The sequence below is a fragment of the Brassica rapa genome, chromosome A09, assembly GCF_000309985.2.
Source record: "Brassica rapa cultivar Chiifu-401-42 chromosome A09, CAAS_Brap_v3.01, whole genome shotgun sequence".
Lineage (NCBI taxonomy): Eukaryota > Viridiplantae > Streptophyta > Magnoliopsida > Brassicales > Brassicaceae > Brassica > Brassica rapa.
In genome coordinates, this window is record NC_024803.2 from 8,947,014 (window position 1) to 8,961,017 (window position 14,004).

Here is a 14,004-nt window from a genome sequence, read left to right on the forward strand (position 1 = left end):
GTTTTACTATTATTCTGCATACTGTTGTTAGACGCTTAGTATGCAAATCAGATAAAAACTGTTAAAAATCAGTCACTAAACCTTAACATGATTAAACCAATTAGAAATTGCTCACGCGTATTTTTTCCATTTCAAAATGGTTCATGATTTACAAAAAGAAATGTCTAAAAATATATATTTTAACATCTTAATGTATTATTTAATGATAATTATAAATTTCAAAAAAAATACTTATTAAAATTCTATTAGTCAAAAGTTATGAAAAATAGTTAATTCTCAAAAACAATACATTGATAATCAAAATTTAATATTATGTGAAAAATCAAAATCATGTTTTTTAAAAACGTAGAAAATTATTCAATAATACTTGTGTTGGAGTTCGCAGAACCCAACATTTTGCACTACTGATGTTATTTTAGCGGTTTATAATTTGTTTTTATTTTTACGGATACATATTATTTATTTTTACTTAAACTAAAATTGTAAAATTCCTAAAATGTACTCACTGTTTATTGCATTTTATGATCATAATTTAGACGCGTCGAATAGCACCGCATTCCAATTGGAAAAAAGTCTCATTCCAATTCCATCTAATAGCTGTCTTTAAATAGTACATAGAGATTTATATATATAACTATACTACTATATATGTACATACGTGTCCTTTGTCGCATATAGCAACATTGGTAACTCAACAACTTTATCCTTTTTCTCAATGAAATTAAAATATCTGATCATGCGAGTGATGTGAAAATAATATAAATGTGAACTTCTGGTTTATCAAAATAGTTGCCACCGACAAAAAGCTCCAATACTTTTGTCTGATTATTTTTTCTTCCAACGGTAGAAACGGCTTTTTGATGTTAGGAGTTTTCAAGGCTCCTAAGACAAATGTTGTAGTATAAATGATTGTCGAACCAGTTCTGAGAGATATCAAAGCACCGAGAATGCAAGTAATCACTTAATCTAAGTGCAACCAATGATTTAGATGGGTTTTTAAACTATGACTAATTAAAAGGAATAACTAAATGATACTTTCTTAACTATTGGAAAAGAGAACTCATGGATATAGGGATTAGACCTCGGGTGATTAAGTTTCGAACTAAAGATGGCAAACGATCAATCAATCTATTAACCTTAAGCTTAGACGCAATCCTAAACAAACTCTATGTCTAGATGAATGTTCATTTACTAAACACAATTCAAACATCAAATGTCTTTGGTTGAATATATGAAAGCAATCATTACTAACAAGTCTATTAGCTATCTTAGCATCTCTAACAACAAATGTCTTTGGCAGAGCATGCTAAAAGCCTAGGAGAGTTGTCTCGGGCATTTCATCGAACACCTTTCGGGTGAGAAATGCCTAAGGATCAACAATTGAGTGGCCAACTCAGAAGATGCTTTATGTTCACTCTACTAGCAAGGAAATATGAATGATCTACACTAAAACATCCTAGTTCTAACCTAATCACCCTTAATCTCCCTAACCCATGAATTCAAAAGGTGATTACTCACTAATCTCCATGATCCCTCTTAAACCCATGTTGGATTTCAGATTAATCATGTAGAGAAATACAAGAAATAAAAGGAACACAGAATTTCAATAACAAAATTGATCAATTGATTCAAAGAGATCACTTTCCAAAGGTTTTTGGTGGTTTTTCTAAGAACAAAGATGATCTGCCTCCTGGTGGCTTACAGAGTAATAAAACATAGGTTTTGAAAACAAAAACGTGCATAATGAAATGACAAAAAGGCCCTTGAGAAAACATGAATTCGAGCATATAGGCGACGCGCAGCGACCTCGGCAAGTCGCTCCAGCACGTCGCTCTGGGCTTCGGGAGCGACCTCAGGGTGTCGCTGCGAGAGGTCGCTCCGGCTTCAGTTTTGAGCTCTGTTTCGTCAGAAGAGCGAGCGACTTCAGGACGTCGCTCCAACGTGGTCGCTCCGAGAGGTAAGGCACAGCGACTTCAGGACGTCGCTCCGGTTAGGTCGCTCCGGTGGGTTGCTCGTCCGCTGATCACTTTAAACACTTCTTTTGAGCTCCAAATGCACCCAAACGTCTCCAAGAACTCCATATGATACTCCAATACCTGATAAGGACTCATGTATGCAAAATGCAACCTAAACATGACTAAATCCTAATCTATATGATCAAAATGCATATGGATGGATGGATAAAACAATGGAAATATGCATGATATCAACTCCCCCAAACTTGTTCTTTGCTTGTCCACAAGTGAACTTTCTAGAACTCATAGGGAGAGAGATTTGAAGGTGGGAGCTCATAGCCAAAAGAAACACCACTAGCAAATATAATTAGCACACTCTCTTATTACACTCTAGCTTCTCTAGGCCTATCTCAACTCCTTTTGTCCCTACACTCATCATCAAGCATCCACACATTCAAATCAACCAACTCTCACATTCATTAAGCACAAAACATCAGGTGAATTCTTGCAAATGGTCCGTTGGTCCAAGACATTTGGTTGGGTAAGGGAAAGCTTTTATTCAAGTGATTCAAGAGGTTCAAAACATATGATCTTTAAGGTGGTTTACTCTCAAAACAAATAGCCTTGACATTGCACATAATATATCTAAGAAAGGGACCAACTCATGCATACAATGCTCAATCTCCATTGTTCTACCCTTTTCCCAAACATACAATTACACGATCATTCCCAAATGTCAAACCCAACTCACATCTCTCACCAAAAGATCTTAAGAACTTTAACTCTTTCTTTTTTGAAATCTACAAGGGATTTTTCTACAACCTCAAAACATTTCTTAGCTCTTAACAACTTTGCTAGCCCCCCTTTTCTTTCTTTTCTTTTTTTTTTTTTTTTCGATTTCTTTTCTTTTTTTTTTTTTATATTTTTTTTTTTTTTAGGTTGGGGGCCAAGACTTTTCAAAACTAGAGCTAGAGGTTCTCTACTTATCCCAGAAAATCAATTCACTTAAGCACAAGAGTCTATCCTTTTTATTTTTTATTTCTCCCAAATCATGATCACAACACTCACCCTCTCACCTATAGCTAGACAATAGAGTGTCCAATCTAGCAAAAATGAAGATCAAGCATTGTCGTTCCCGATACTCTCAACATTATGCGCATGTAAGACTTTCCGAAGAAGGCCTCACTCATCAAACAATGAAAGCTTAAAAGGAAGGAAAGGTTTTGGGAGTGGTCTACCACTAGAGTTTGTCAAAAAGATTGGCATAAAAGATGTGACAACTCCAGTGTGTATAGCCATGACTCAGTACACAAGGGACCCTAAGCAAGAAGCATTAAGTTCATTCATTTCTAATAAGGTTGTAGTTGGCTTCAAAGACTGAGTTTCAGCAATCAACAAGTTTCAAGAAGAGTTTTCAAGGCTCGAAACATACAAGTCTTTTCGAGAGGTGCAAGGCTACTCAATGGTGCAACGTAGTGTTCTTTACAAGGCATTTAAAATCATTGCTCCCAATGCAAGTGAATGCAACCTATATGCTCTAGACTCTCCTAATGGTGCAAATGATGCAAACTAAATGAAAAATCTTTTTTTTTTTTTTTTTTTTTTTAAATGCAAATAGGTGTGGCAATGCATGACTCAAATGAAACACAATCAAAGCAAACATGATCAAATGCTTGGTACCTCCCCCAAACTTGAGTTACACAGTCTCTGTGTTGTCAAAGAAAGAAGGAGATACCGAGAAGAAAACTAATATGCAAAAAATGAAATGGTATATACAAGGGAGAGAAAGAAGTACCTCCTATGGATAATAGGTGGGGGCAGATGCCCCAGCATCGTCGTCGTCAGGAGGGAAGGTGGTGTAGTAACCACCGGATGCTGAACCGGAGCCTCCATACCATGGCTGGCTCTCAACCTCGTCAATCTCGTGCTCACTGTCAGAAGAAGCGAGGGATGGGGATTTGTTGCCGGAAGTGGAAGGCTGAGTGGGTGGGTTCCTCCACTTACGCTGAAGCTGCGCAGCAGTGAGGGGGAAGCCAAGAGCATCAGGCGGGGGTGGGGGCTGGGGGTTTGAGGTGTTCGCGAAAGCGAAATCGGCTGAGCTACATCCAGCTATTCCTCCCCTAGTTAAGACATCAGCTACTTTCTTCATGAACTTGGCTGAAGTCTTTGCCTGCTTCTTCACAGTCTTGCTGAGCGCCTTGCACTTATCCTTCAGCTTTTCTATCGTTCTGTCCTGAGCTTTGTTCCACCTCTGGAGACGACCAATGTGGTCATGAGCATCACGGAGAGCTCCAGGGGGAAGGACTCCGTCATGGGGCTTGAAGTAGTAGCGCGGAGGTCCATAGATATGCTCAGACGTGTCTGCAACAGGCGGGTCAGGTTGCGTAGGGACACTCCTTCTCCTTGATGAAGCTGCTTGAATTGGATCGAGAGGCCCGTGTTCTCCGAGAAAGTACTCCTGGGGAATGTTGAAGCTGACAGCTCCTGGTATCTCTAAACTCGTCAGGTTCCGGTTTGGAAGAACCACCTCGACTGGCTTGCCCTGCAAGTAGTAGTGGTAGACGTAGTCCTTCCCATACATCCCACTGAAATAGGTGGCAATCCTCAAGTAGGTGCCATCAATGAACCTAGGCCCCGCTGCGTCCTTTCCCAAGGGAACATTCAGAAATTGGAGCAGTGGTGTGATCATTCCGCCTATCCCCATCTTTGGGCGCGAATCAGTGGTGTACCACGCCCAGTCTCTGTAGTGTTCGAGACGGCCCACAAAGAAACTGACCATCCCAAAGGTAGCATAGATATCAGTGCTGGGAAGGGGTAACACTCCAGGTTGAGCGTAAGGACGGATAGCCGGACAGAGCAGTCGCATGTCTTCCTCAGTAACATTACCAGCTTGCTTCCGTGGGTAGAAAGCATGGACTAGCAATCTGTGGAGGTAGCGTACAGACGGGTGTCGGATGTGTGAGTTCTTGTCAGCCCCGGTAGAGTGCCTGTTTCCAGTGATCAACTTCCAAAGCTCTGTGGGGAGGTTCTCACACTTGGGAAGTGAGTGGTCTTCTAGGTCTTGGAACCCCATGACCCTCCCAATGTCCTTGAAGTTCATGTTGTATTCCCTTCCATTGACCTTGAACGTGATTTTTCCCCATCCTTGCCTCACATGCGCCGTGTCGTGGTAAGTGACCACAAGAGAGGATAGGAACTGACAAGTGACATCCTTGTAGAAAGGATAAGCCATGGTGAGGAGTTTCGGCATCTTCAAATGTCCCAGCATTGCCTCAATATCAGAGTCTAGACCCAACTCCTTCAGCAGGTTGAGGTCGGCGAACCTGGTTGGAGCCCAGGTGACTCCATTCTTCAAATGATCATACAGCTCCTCTACAGATGGAGTTTTCGCCCTGTCTCGATCAACAGCAACCCCTTTGCCCTTTGACATCTTGGCTTTCTTCGTAGGTGCTGGCTCATCATCACTCTCAGTTTCACCTTCCTCATGGGTGGGAACTGCTACACTTTTCCCTGCCCTCTTCTCGTGTTCTTTCGATTTCCTTGCAGCCAACGTCTGCTGTCGCACAGTCCGCTGCGTCCCTGAGCCAGTTGGCTCGCTTGTTAAAGCCTTTCCTCTTAGTGCAAACTCTTGATTTTCGGCTTCTTGCCTCTCAGCTTCCAACCTGCCCTTTGTCTTCTTAACCATTTTCACCTGAAAAGTTACAAACTTGGAAAGGGATAAGTAGATGGAAGTGAAGAAAAAGAAGACTTTGCAAGCGAACATTTTGCAAGAATGAACTTAACAAATGAATTTTTCAGTTTAAACTCAAGTTCAACACAATGCAACAATGTAACATCTTAACGCATCTAGTACACCCGCAAACACACTCAATTAAGGTCAAATTCGAAAAATCCCTAATTCCATGAACCCTAATTTTGCCAAAGTGCAAATTAAACTCAATTTCACCATTAATTCAACAACCCAACATGATAGATAAACTTTCCCTAGTCTATTTCACCACAATCTAGCAAGAACAGGACCAAATTTCGACTTTCAAATTCTAGGGTTCATGGACCTACGAATTTGAATTTTAAAACTCAATACCTTGCTCTGGATGAAAGGAAATGGTGAATGGGTGGTGAGGAATAGACTACAGGGGCGAAAGCTTGGATTTAGAAAGAAGAAGCAGTTGATTTGGGTGAGAATTGAGAAAGTTTTGGGATTTTGGTGTGGATGAGTTTGAGAGAGTTTGTGAGTTTGTGAGAGGAGGGGAGAGGGATAGAGTTGGAGTCGCAGGGTTGGGGTAGGTTTAGGGTCGTCCTGGTTCGGTTTAGGGTGGTCTAGGGTCGGTTTACTTGAATCAAACCGGGGTTTAGAGTTAGGAAACTTACCTGGACCGGGTCGGGAGCGACGTGAGGGTGTCGCTGGGAGAGGTCGCTCCCGAGTCGTTTTCCTCGCGTCGTGTTTCGACAAAACCGCGAGCGACCTTGAAGTGTCGCTCTAGAAACCTCGCTCTGGGCTGGAGCGACTTCAAGGTGTCGCTCTAGGACGTCGCTCCGGGTCAGTTTTTGAGCTCCGTTTCGTCGAAAACGCGAGCGACTCCGAGGTGTCGCTCCCATAATGTCGCTCCCAGCTGGAGCGACCCTTCGGCCTCGCTCCGAGACCTCGCTCTGAGGCGATTTTTTTTCTCGATCCGACGACGAAACCGCGAGCGACTAGGTGTCGCTCCTCATAACCTCGCTCCCAGCTGGAGCGACCTTGAGGTGTCGCTGTGAGACCTCGCTCCCACGCACGACTCCTGCTCAAAATGAACCGATCAAGTACCTGCACACAACTTTTCTCTCTTTTTTTTTTTTTATGCAATAAGATGAAAAACACCAATGCAATATATACAAGGATACGCATGGGACTTCCTCCCAAGTGAGCTTGTTTTAAGTCTCGAGCTTGACTTTGCCTCCTTTTAGATTAGGCCGGGGTAGGATCAGACAGTGGAGTTGAAACCCCATCTTCCTCTGGTGCAGTAGCCATGTAGAGCTTAACCCTTTGTCCATTGACTGTGAAGTCTCTTCCATCAGTGCTCCACAAAACTATTGCTCCATATGGTCTAACCTCCTTGACCTTGAAAGGACCGGACCACCTTGACTTAAGCTTTCCTGGAAACAACTTCAGCCTAGAGTTGTAGAGAAGAACTTGGTCTCCTTCTTTAAACTCTCTCTTCAGGATGTTCTTGTCATGGAAAGCCTTAGTCTTCTCCTTGTAGATTCTTGAGTTCTCGAAAGCATCCAATCTTATCTCATCAAGCTCATGTAGCTGAAAGAGCCTTTTCTCCTTGGCACTCTTGATGTCAAAGTTCAGCAACTTTATTGCCCATAGTGCCTTGTACTCAAGCTCCACTGGCAAATGGCAAGCTTTCCCATACACTAGGTTGAAAGGTGTGGTACCCAGTGGTGTCTTGTACGCTGTCCTATAAGCCCAAAGTGCATCGTCAAGCTTATTGGACCAATCCTTCCTTGTAATCCCCACAATCTTCTCCAGAATAGACTTGATCTCCCTGTTAGAAATCTCAACTTGGCCACTTGTTTGGAGATGATAAGGAGTTGCCACCTTGTGCTTCACACCGTTCTTCTTGAGAAGTCCCTCAAGCAGTTTGTTAATGAAGTGGGAACCTCCATCACTGATTACAACTCTTGGAACTCCAAACCTTGGGAAGATGATGCTCTTGAACATCTTGATTACAACTCTAGCATCATTGGTGGGGCTTGCAATGGCTTCCACCCATTTGGAGACATAATCAACAGCCACAAGGATATATTTGTTGCCAAAGATGATGGAAATGGTCCCATGAAGTCAATACCCCAGACATCAAACACTTCAACTTCAAGGATTGGATTTTGAGGCATCTCATTCCTCTTGGTGATGTTTCCTCTTCTTTGGCAAGAATCACACTTCGAAACAAAGGCTTGTGTATCCTTGAACATGTGTGGCCACCAGAATCCAGCTTGTAATACTTTTGCAACTGTCTTGAAGGTGGCAAAGTGTCCTCCATAGGATGATCCATGACACTGTGCAAGGATCCCATCAATCTCCTCATTTGCAACCACTCTCCTATAAAGCTGATCTTTGCAGAGAATGTAGAGGTAGGGCTCGTCCCAGTAATATCTTTTCACATCCTTGTAGAACTTCTTCTTGGCATAGCCTACAAGATTCAAAGGTTCTCTCCCTGTGGCTAGGTAGTTAACCAGATCAGCATACCAAGGTTCTTTCTCCTCTGTTGCTTTGACCTCTTCCAGCTTCCTACCAGTCTCACAAACTGCTATCACTCCTTCGATAGCCATGATCTGCTCTTCAGGAAGTCCTTCGTCAATAGGGACACCAGACTCTACCCTCAACCTGGACAAATGATCAGCTACTCCATTCTCAACTCCAGGTTTGTCCTTGATCTCCATATCAAACTCTTGGAGCAAAAGGATCCACCTCAAAAGCCTGGGTTTTGCATCCTTCTTGGCCAAAAGGTGTCTCAAGGCGGCATGATCTGTGTAGACAATGACTTTAGACCCAACCAAGTAGCTCCTGAACTTCTCAAAGGCAAAAACAATTGCCAGCATCTCCTTCTCTGTTGTGGCATACTTCATCTGGGCATCATTGAGGGTTTGGCTGGCATAATAGATCACATGGGTTTTGCCATTTTTCTTCTGCCCCAGAACAGCTCCCACAGCATAGTCACTGGCGTCACACATGATCTCAAAAGGGAGATCCCAATCAGGTGGCTGGACAATTGGGGCACTAACGAGTTCACCCTTCAGCTTCTTGAAAGCTTGTAGACATTCCACATCAAAACTGAAGGTAGCTTCCTTGCACAGCAACCTGGTCAAAGGTCTAGTGATCATGGAGAAGTCCTTGATGAACCTCCTGTAGAATCCAGCATGACCAAGAAAACTCCGGATGTCTTTCACTGTCTTTGGTGGAGGCAGACCAACCATAACATCGATTTTGGCTTTATCTCCACCTCAATCCCCTTCTCTGAAATCTTGTGTCCTAGCACAATCCCTTCTTTGACCATGAAGTGACACTTCTCCCAATTCAGCACAAGGTTGGTGTCTTCACATCTCTGTAGGACCCTGCACAAATTTGACAAACAAGCAGAAAACGAAGATCCGTAGACAGAGAAATCATCCATGAATACCTCCACAACATCCTCAATCAGATCAGAGAAAATTGACATCATGCACCTTTGAAAGGTAGCTGGAGCATTACATAGACCAAATGGCATCCTTCGATATGCAAAGGTGCCATAGGGACATGTGAATGTCGTTTTCTCTTGATCATTGGGATGTATGGGGATTTGGAAAAATCCTGAGTATCCATCAAGGAAACAATAGAATGGGTGATTCGCAAGTCTCTCAAGCATCTGATCAATAAATGGTAGTGGAAAATGATCCTTTCTAGATGCAGAGTTTAGTTTTCGGTAATCAATGCACATTCTATGACCTGTGATGGTTCTTGTTGGTATCAATTCATCCTTGTCATTCTTGATCACAGTGATACCACCTTTCTTTGGTACAACATGCACAGGTGATACCCATTTAGAATCTGAGATAGGGTAAATAACACCAGCATCTAGGAGTTTAAGAATCTCTTTCTTTACAACATCCTTCAGGTTAGGATTTAACCTTCTTTGATGCTCGATAGAAGTCATTGATTCATCCTCAAGATGTATCCTATGCATGCACAAAGAGGGTGATATCCCCTTGATGTCATCTAGTGAGTAACCTATTGCCTTTCTAAATCTTTTAAGTGTTTTCAAAAGTTCAGATAGCTCATTCTCAGTAAGTTCACTACTCACAATGACAGGGTAAGTTTCATTAGGACCAAGGAATGCATACCTTACACCATGGGGAAGAGGTTTAAGCTCCACTTTAGGTGCCTTTAGTTCACTCCAGTCATCCTGCTGGTTGTCCTCTCGTTGAGTGACTGAGACTTGTTGGTGAACCATCTGTGGAAGCTCCTCGTACTGGTCCTTACTGAAAAACGCCTGGTGTGAATCCAGCATCATCCCATAGGCAGTACTCTCCAGGTTCTCAATCACCTCAGCCTCTTTCTCTACAGTTAAAGCATGCTGTAGAGGGTCCTCTAGTGACAACTCTTCAAGGAGTTCATCAGCAAGGGCATCCATCTCTTCGATGTAGAACACTTGTCCTTGAACTGTTGGCCTCCTCATTACTTCCTTGATGTCGAAATGCAGAACGTGCCCTTTACCCAGATGGAGATCAATCTTGCCTTCTTTAACATTAACAATAGCTCCTGCTGTGGCTAAGAAAGGTCTTCCAAGGATTAAAGGATCTTGAGCTTCTTCACCCATTTCAAGCACCACAAAGTCTGTAGGGATCTCATAATTTCCAACCATCACTGGGAGGTCCTCTAAGATACCCACAGGGTACTTCACTGAACGATCAGCCAATACCAGAGAAAGTCTACACTTCTTGTACTGAGTGAAACCCAGCTTCTTAGCAACAGATAGGGGCATCAAGCTGACACTGGCTCCCAAATCGCAGAGACATCTATCAAATACCATAGGCCCAAGAGCGCAAGGTAATGTGAAGCATCCAGGATCTTCTAGCTTCTTTGGAATGACCAGCCTCTGAATGATAGCACTGCACTCATGAGTGAGAATCACCATGCCCTCCATCTCTTTCTTCTTTGCAGCTACAGCATCTTTGAGGAACTTGCTGTATTGAGGGATCAGCATGAAAGCATCTATAATGGGCATTGTGACTTGGACTTCACTCATTTGCTTGTCAAACAAAGCTTTGTACTTCTCTAGCAGCTGCCTCTTGAATCGACCTGGGAATGGAAGCTTGGGTTCATAAGCAGGAGGAACAAAAGAGTTTTCACTTGCAGGAGTGACGACTTCACCATCTTTAACTGTTTTCTTCTCTTCTCCAACCTTTCCTTTTCCTTTTGCTTCCACTATCTTTTCCAAGATCTCGTCATTGATCTTCTCATCAACAATCACCACTTCATCATCTATGGTGATGGCAACCCCCTCACTTTGTTTCTCAGCATCCTTGGTGAGAGTTCTCTGAGGTAACTCCTTACCACTCCTGAGAGTGATAGCTTTCATGGTTTCCTTGGGGTTTTGCTCAGATTTTCCAGGTAGAGAACCTTGTTGGCGATTTTGTTGAGTGTTCATGGCAGCAAACTGGTTCTCCAAAGCTCTGAACTTGTTGTTGAGCTCATTGTAGCTCCCATCAATCTTTGAGTGAAGATTCTTCAACTCATAGCCAACATGCTTCTCACTTCTTGTTTGAGACTCCAGGATTTGTTTCAGTAGAGCATCAGTGCTGCTGACTTGAGGAGTGGAGGTAGAGGGATTAGATTGTTGTTGGGAAGAATGGTTGCCCTTGTTGTTGAAACCAGGAGGAGGGTTCTGCTGAGGTTGATAGCTGCCTTGCTGATTGTTCCGAGGCTGATAACCACTCTGCTGGTTGTTGGAATAGGACTTCTGTTGGTAGTTGTTGTACTGAAAGTTGGGTTCTTTCTTGTACCAGCTACCATTGTTGTTGATGAAACACAGCTCTTCCTGACCTTCCAAACCCTCAACTTCATGGACAATAGCTGGTGTCTCTTGGCTTGGGTTGCCGACAAAGTGCAGCTGCTCTTGGGTAGCTTTATCAGCAAGGAGGATGTCTATCTTATCCTGTAGAGCTTTCAACTCCTTCCTCGTTTGCTTATCCTCAGTTCTACTGCTTCTGTCGTGGTCTCCACTGTAGACTGCATCGCTCTTAACCATGTTGTCAACCAGCTCCTCTGCATCCTCCTCAGTTCTCCCCAAGAAGAACCCATTACTAGCTGTATCCAGTCTGGCTCTGTACTTAGGGAGAGCACCACGGTAGAATGTGCTCAGCAAGCTCTCCTTAGAGAAACCATGGTGTGGGCATTGAGCTTGATAGCCCTTGAATCTCTCCCAGGCTTCACTGAAACCTTCCAAGCCCTTCTGTTGAAAGCTGGAGATCTCGTTTCTCAGCTTAGCAGTTCTTGAAGTAGAGAAGAACTTCTCCAAGAATGCTTTCTTGCAGTCATCCCAAGTGGTAATGGAGTCGCTGGGTAGAGACTTCTCCCACTGACGTGCCTTATCTCCCAAAGAGAAAGGGAATAGCTTGAGCTTTAAGGCATCTTCGGACACACCATTGGTTTTTGACAACCCACAATAGCTGTCGAACCTGTCCAAGTGATCAAATGGATCCTCTAGAGCCAAGCCATGATACTTGTTGTTCTCGATCACGTTGAGGAGTCCTGACTTGATCTCAAAGTTGTTGGCTGCCACAGCGGGTGCTCGGATTCCCAATCTATGACCATGAATGTTTGGACGGTCGTAAGTGCCAATGGGTCGAGCTGCTCGCTGTTGGTTAGGTGGGCCATTGTTGTTAGCGCCATTGACGCCTGCATCTTCTTGATGAACGTCTCCCATGTCAGTGTTCAGTCTCTGCAATTGAGCCTGATGTTCTTCTTCTCTTCTCTTTCTAGTACACTCTCTCTCTAAAGCCCTGATGTCTGCTGCTCTTGGAACTAGGTTTGATGGACCCCTGCTCCTCAAGTTCATACACCTGTAGATTAAAGGGAGGTGAAGAAGAGTCAGTAACAAAAGAAAATAAAAATGACTTAGTCTCAAGCAATTGACTAAATCTCAATGTTTAAATCTACTCAGAATTTGGCAACGGCGCCAATTTGATGTTAGGAGTTTTCAAGGCTCCTAAGACAAATGTTGTAGTATAAATGATTGTCGAACCAGTTCTGAGAGATATCAAAGCACCGAGAATGCAAGTAATCACTTAATCTAAGTGCAACCAATGATTTAGATGGGTTTTTAAACTATGACTAATTAAAAGGAATAACTAAATGATACTTTCTTAACTATTGGAAAAGAGAACTCATGGATATAGGGATTAGACCTCGGGTGATCAAGTTTCGAACTAAAGATGGCAAACGATCAATCAATCTATTAACCTTAAGCTTAGACGCAATCCTAAACAAACTCTATGTCTAGATGAATGTTCATTTACTAAACACAATTCAAACATCAAATGTCTTTGGTTGAATATATGAAAGCAATCATTACTAACAAGTCTATTAGCTATCTTAGCATCTCTAACAACAAATGTCTTTGGCAGAGCATGCTAAAAGCCTAGGAGAGTTGTCTCGGGGCATTTCATCGAACACCTTTCGGGTGAGAAATGCCTAAGGATCAACAATTGAGTGGCCAACTCAGAAGATGCTTTATGTTCACTCTACTAGCAAGGAAATATGAATGATCTACACTAAAACATCCTAGTTCTAACCTAATCACCCTTAATCTCCCTAACCCATGAATTCAAAAGGTGATTACTCACTAATCTCCATGATCCCTCTTAAACCCATGTTGGATTTCAGATTAATCATGTAGAGAAATACAAGAAATAAAAGGAACACAGAATTTCAATAACAAAATTGATCAATTGATTCAAAGAGATCACTTTCCAAAGGTTTTTGGTGGTTTTTCTAAGAACAAAGATGATCTGCTCCTGGTGGCTTACAGAGTAATAAAACATAGGTTTAGAAAATAAAAACGTGCATAATGAAATGACAAAAAGGCCCTTGAGAAAACATGAATTCGAGCAGATAGGCGACGCGCAGCGACCTCGGCAAGTCGCTCCAGCACGTCGCTCTGGGCTTCGGGAGCGACCTCAGGGTGTCGCTGCGAGAGGTCGCTCCGGCTTCAGTTTTGAGCTCTGTTTCGTCAGAAGAGCGAGCGACTTCAGGACGTCGCTCCAACGTGGTCGCTCCGAGAGGTAAGGCACAGCGACTTCAGGACGTCGCTCCGGTTTAGGTCGCTCCGGTGGGTTGCTCGTCCGCTGATCACTTTAAACACTTCTTTTGAGCTCCAAATGCACCCAAACGTCTCCAAAACTCCATATGATACTCCAATACCTGATAAGGACTCATGTATGCAAAATGCAACCTAAACATGACTAAATCCTAATCTATATGATCAAAATGCATATGGATGGATGGATAAAACAATGGAAATATGCA

At 42.9% G+C, this 14,004-nt stretch overlaps 1 non-coding gene across 1 annotated transcript; it reads left to right on the top strand.

Moving 5' to 3' along the window:
- Positions 1–11,855: 11,855 nt before the first annotated feature.
- LOC117128637 lies at positions 11,856–11,962 on the top strand. The gene has a single exon (XR_004452031.1). It is a non-coding gene; the product is annotated as a small nucleolar RNA R71 (small nucleolar RNA).
- The last annotated feature ends 2,042 nt before the right edge of the window (positions 11,963–14,004 follow it).